This window comes from Podarcis liolepis (genome assembly GCF_965112155.1).
Source record: "Podarcis liolepis genome assembly, chromosome: 2".
Classification (NCBI taxonomy): Eukaryota; Metazoa; Chordata; class Lepidosauria; order Squamata; family Lacertidae; genus Podarcis; species Podarcis liolepis.
In genome coordinates this window covers 34931112-34937177 of record NC_139555.1, presented here as the reverse complement: position 1 = coordinate 34937177, position 6066 = coordinate 34931112, and the positions used below count along the sequence as shown (strand labels likewise).

The window sequence follows — 6066 nt, the reverse complement described above, 5'->3', positions numbered from 1 at the left end:
ACATGGTCTTTCTGCCCAGCCCACAGTGTATACTTGTCTGAGCTGTGATTTTGCCTTATGATTGCTAGCAGCCAGCTCAAATAAGAGAAATGTGAGGTGGTTGCAAAGTAGCCTGAATGGTTTGAAACACCATGCAGGAGCAGAATGCTGCTTGTTGTGTTCTTGGGTTCATTTGCTTCTGGTCCAGTGTACCAAACGTACATAGATTGAGCCTGTATACACCTCATATGTTTAAAAGCACATTTCCCTTCATCAAGAAACCTGGGAACTGTTAAGGGTCCTGGGAATTATAGCTCTGTGAGGGGTAATGTACAGTTTCCATGATTATTATTTTTTGGGGTGGGGGGAGCAGGAGGAATTTGCTTGAAATGTATGGTGCATGTGCAGCCTGAATTTCATGAAAGCAATATACTGTTACACGCCACCCAAATCACCCAGGGTTCAGTTTCCTTGCAATGAGGGACTGCAGAGACTGTGGTGTCTTTAGGATATATGGTTTAATTACACATCTTAGTCTGTGCCTAAGATGGAGGGGCTCACAGCATTAGCACCCCTGCAGATCTTGCTTCTCCCTTCATCACAGCCTTAGATTCCAGCCCAAAACAAGAATGGGTCTGTCTCAGCTTTCCAGCCCAGCTCTTCCACAGGTATACTCCTGGCTTTCTGACTACCAGACAGGTGAGGAGGGAGGGAGGCCCATCCATTTGCCCTCTGGCATAAAGCAACTTCCTTGGCAAGCTAAGACCATTATCTTACACTTGACCAGTTAGCAACAGAATCCTCCAACACCTTTTAACCCAGGCATAGGCAAACACGGCCCTCCAGATGTTTCGAGACTACAATTCCTATCATCCTTGACCACTGGTCCTGTTAGCTAGGGATGATGGGAGTTGTAGTCTCAAAACATCTGGAGGGCCGAGTTTGCCTATGCCTGCCTTATTGGGTACAGGACTCTTAAGAACTGGAATGCACTCTAGGCATCACACAGACTGACTCCGCCAAACCTACATCACTGTACTGTTGATTTAACAAAGAGATTCTCAGTGATATCTCTACAGTGTTTTGATGGTCGTCCCCCCCCCCCCCACCCATTTATAAGACCTTAGCAAAAAGGAATTGGATGACAGGTCTGTCAATGGCTTAGTCGTGATAGCTCAGTGCACAGCCTTTGCCCAAACTTGTGCCTGCCAGCTGTTATGGACCACAACACCCATCAGTCCAAGTCATCATGATTGTGTGATACCCGGGGTTGATGGGAGTTGTAGTTCAAAACATCTAAAGGGTATCAAGGTGGGGAAGACTGCCCAAAAGGATCCTTTGTGTTCAGAAACAAGATACTTTAGAGAATTGGAGCTGGTAAGAAGGAACATCTGTTGACTCCCTTCTCAGCTTGTGAGCTTTGTTTAGACCCAGCAAGGTTCTTATGCTCATATTTTTGCCATGTTGGACTTCTTCAATAGAAACTGAGGTAAGCTGGATGGGTCTTAGGAGCAGTATTTTCTCTTTCAACACCTGTCTATCACAGGTGAAGCTAGGTAGACTCCTAACTTGCTAATTATGACAAAGCACAAATGTTTAAGAATTCCTCATCTTCATGTTCATCAAGCAGGGCAGCTTGGTTTTGAATTCTGATCACATCTGTGAGAGGGAGTATCCGCTTCATTGAGACACTGCCACAATATTGTCTCTTCCTTAGGGAATGAACGGTCTTTTGTCTTTAATAAAATATCTCTCCGTAAAGTCTAAACTGCAGAGATGGAAACAAAGTGAGCGGCCGGTTTTAGACCCTGGAGAGAGTGAATCATATTTGCTTGCTTTTCATCTGCAGGAAATTAAGAAACAGGAGTGACAGTGGAGATGGATGCAGGTGCTGCCACGCGTCTTGTAAAGCACGGTACTGTTGGTGCGCAAAACATCTTTTCAGGAAGATGCAAGGGGAAATCTAGATAGTGTGTGTGCTAGTCAGAAAACTGCTGGTGCAAAGGATTTGCAGACCCCAAAGCTTTTATTTTACCAATATTAAAAAAGGTAAAGGGGATCCCTGACCATTAGGTCCAGTTGCGAACGACTCTGGGGTTGCGGCACTCATCTCGCTTTACTGGCTGAGGGAGCCGGTGTTTGTCTGCAGACAGCTTCTGGGTCATGTGGCCAGCATGACTAAGCCGCTTCTGGCGAACCAGAACAGCGCACGGAAACGCCGTTTACCTTCCCGCTGGAGCGGTACCTATTTATCTACTTGCAATGCAACGGGAGCTCACCCCATCGCGGGGATTCAAACCGCCAACCTTCTGATCAACAAGTCCTAGGCTCCGTGGTTTAACCCATAGCGCCACCCGCGTAACTAGCAAAATGCCTGCCATTATCAAGCAATGAGCCGTGTGTGGAGGTTCTATATATTACAAGGGGTTGCTGTGGGTGGGAAAGAACAACTTTCACGGGCCAAATCAGATCCCTGTGTGATATACACTCTTTGCCCCAGGTATCCCTATTGTTGGGAGGAGATGATGGGGGTCAAAATTTGCCAATACACATCATGTTGGCGGCTTTCCATTGCTTGCAGATACAGTTACTCTCACCCCAGTTCTCCAAGCAGTGAGGAGTTCCAGAAATACAGAGCTTGCCCAGGTTTAGTTCTCTTTGGAAGGAGGCAACTCACGGTTCATTGGTGTTCTGTAATATCAGAGTTTATTTTGCAAACATATACACTGAACGTGGGTGGAGGCACAGCGTGAATGTTCTAACAGCCAGCCAGTATTAATTGCTCCTGCATCAGATCTCCAGGAAGACAACCAGAACCCTAAGATGCTTACAGAGCCAAAACTCCACTCTTCCCATCTCTTCCTTGGCTTCTCTTGGGCTGTTGTATCTGTTTTAACACAGGGACGCCTAGATTAAAACATCCTTAGCTGAGGGGAGAGGGGAGTGAAGATCTGCCATTAGCCCCTTTTCAAGTACCATTCAGAAAATATAAAGAAAATTATCTAACAATCAGTTCCCATGGAAACGCATCAGCAGGCTATTAACACTCTTTTGTGAAGTATGAGGCTTAACCCAGGTACAGTGGTACCTTGGGTTACAGACGCTTCAGGTTACAGACTCCGCTAACCCAGAAATACTACCTCGGGTTAAGAACTTTGCTTCAGGATGAGAACAGAAATCGCGCGGTGGCAGCATGGCGGCAGCGGGAGGCCCCATTAGCTAAAGTGGTACCTCAGGTTAAGAACTGTTTCAGGTTAAGAACGGACCTCCAGAACGAATCAAGTTCTTAACCAGAGGTATCACTGTATTGCCTCAGGGCAACCCGGACTGACACCCCTGCTCACAGAACTTGGATAAGAAATCTGTATAGCTCTAAAGCATCTTAGAAGTTCATGTAAACATACCTAAGAAAAGTAGGTTGGGTTTCAAATAGTGCTCTTAAAAACAGCCTGTCAAAAGTGGGGAGCCTCCATTTGTTAATAACAGAGGAAATGCTCTTACTTCAAATTACACATGCACAAACAAAGATTGATGTCTTAGTCCAAAAGAAACTGCTCAAAGTGGAATCATAGTGCTTAAAATATATGGTGTGACTGTGGCCTGTACAGAGAACACAACTTTCTTCTGGATGGTAATAGAAATGTGTTAAGAAATGTGGTTGGTGTGCATAGGTGTACCACCAGTCTTAAGGACGAAGCAAATGAGGCTTAAGTTTTCTAGTCGGATTGAAGCTTGTTTGGGAGGGGAAAGCACATCAAAATGAAAGATTTGACAAGAAGCTACACAATAAATATGGATTGTGACTAATGTCATTTGAATGTGGCCACTGTAGCTAGCACAGCAGCCACTGGATCAAGGGGGCTTCAGAGGAGGGAGGGGAGGAGAGAGGGACAGAGGCCAGTGTTGCCCACAGCTCCCCTGACCATCCTTCAAGGCATGCCAGGGTGCTACAGCACACTGGCTGAAAACCACCGATCTAGTTAATTGGCTGCCCCTTTCATTTCACATGGGCTGTTTGTCTGCAGTAAGAGTCTTAATAATAATAATAATAATAATAATAATAATAATAATAATAATAATATATTTGTACCCCGCCCATCTGGCTGGGTCTCCCCAGCCACTCTGGGCGGCTTCCAACAAAGATTAAAAATACATTAAAATGTCACACATTAAAAACTTCCCTAAACATTGTTTAAAAACAATGAGAACTGGTGGCTGCTTTGGTATAGTTCTGTAACTCGTGTATGTTTCTTGTAGGGTCAGGGACTGGCTGGATGAGGAAGAGTGGTGGGTGTCGCCCACTGAAGAGCCCCCAGTGAGGACACAGAAAAAGATGACTTAGACCCCAGACTTAGATATAAAGGAGTCAGATGTTGCCCTTGCTACCCAGCAGCACAGTCCCAGTCCTGCTGGCTTTCCTCCCTGCCTCACACCACGCTCGGGGAGAGTCCTGCACATTGCTGAGCAATGGGTCATACAGGCCCAGAGGAAGAGTCCACCCCCTCGCCGCAGTCTCCAAATGCTTAGGAGGCCAGTGGTCAGTTTCAGCAATGTCTCCAGCTATAGGAGACGAGCCACAGGAACTCTGCTGTGTTGTCACTTTCTGCGAATAAAAGCTAATAGCATTTCGTGTCTCAAGTTCTTTCCAGCCCTATGGATGACCTGTGCTCGCCTGACAGCTCCTTGACATACCGCTGTGTGGAATGCTACCAAGAGAAAGCAGATCCTTCCCTGCTGTGGGTGAATGGGAAGGAAGCCTGTGTCCTGGCAAATACATTTAATATTTGGCTAGTTTAGATGTATTCAAGTCTCCAGGGCCAGATGAACTGCATCCAAGAGTATTAAAAGAACTGGCAGATGTGATCTCAGAACCACTGGCAGTCATCTTTGAGAATTCCTGGAGAACAGGCGAAGTCCCGGCAGACTGGAGGAGGGCAAATGTTGTCCCTATTTTCAAAAAGGGGAAAAGAGAGGACCCAAATAATTACCGCCCAGTCAGTCTGACATCAATACCAGGGAAGATTCTGGAGCAGATCATTAAGCAAACAGTCTGTGAGCACCTAGAAAGGAATGCTGTGATCACCAATAGTCAGCATGGATTTCTGAAAAATAAGTCATGTCAGACTAACCTGATCTCGTTTTTTGACAGAATTACAAGCCTGGTAGATGAAGGGAACGCAGTGGATGTAGCCTACCTTGATTTCAGCAAGGCATTTGACAAGGTGCCCCATGATATTCTTGTAAAGAAGCTGGTAAAATGCGGTCTTGACTATGCTACCACTCAGTGGATTTGTAACTGGCTGACTGACCGAACCCAAAGGGTGCTCATCAATGGTTCCTCTTCATCCTGGAGAAGAGTGACTAGTGGGGTGCCACAGGGTTCTGTCTTAGGCCCGGTCTTATTCAACATCTTTATCAACGACTTGGATGATGGACTCAAGGGCATCCTGATCAAATTTGCAGATGACACCAAACTGGGAGGGGTGGCTAACACCCCAGAGGACAGGATCACACTTCAAAACAACCTTGACAGATTAGAGAACTGGGCCAAAACAAACAAGATGAATTTTAACAGGGAGAAATGTAAAGTATTGCACTTGGGCAAAAAAAATGAGAGGCACAAATACAAGATGGGTGACACCTGGCTTGAGAGCAGTACATGTGAAAAGGATCTAGGAGTCTTGGTTGACCACAAACTTGACATGAGCCAACAGTGTGACGCGGCAGCTAAAAAAGCCAATGCAATTCTGGGCTGCATCAATAGGAGTATAGCATCTAGATCAAGGGAAGTAATAGTGCCACTGTATTCTGCTCTGGTCAGACCTCACCTGGAGTACTGTGTCCAGTTCTGGGCACCACAATTCAAGAAGGACACTGACAAACTGGAACGTGTCCAGAGGAGGGCAACCAAAATGGTCAAAGGCCTGGAAACGATGCCTTATGAGGAACAGCTAAGGGAGCTGGGCATGTTTAGCCTGGAGAAGAGGAGGTTAAGGGGTGATATGATAGCCATGTTCAAATATATAAAAGGATGTCACATAGAGGAGGGAGAAAGGTTGTTTTCTGCTGCTCCAGAGAAGCGGACAC

The 6066-nt window shown here is 46.0% G+C and overlaps 1 long non-coding RNA gene across 1 annotated transcript; it reads left to right on the top strand.

Annotated features, from left to right (window-relative positions):
• The first annotated feature begins 3602 nt into the window (after positions 1-3602).
• LOC310699492 lies at positions 3603-4604 on the top strand. The gene is made up of 2 exons (XR_014522111.1): positions 3603-4003; positions 4237-4604. It is a non-coding gene; the product is annotated as an uncharacterized lncRNA (long non-coding RNA).
• Positions 4605-6066: the final 1462 nt, after the last annotated feature.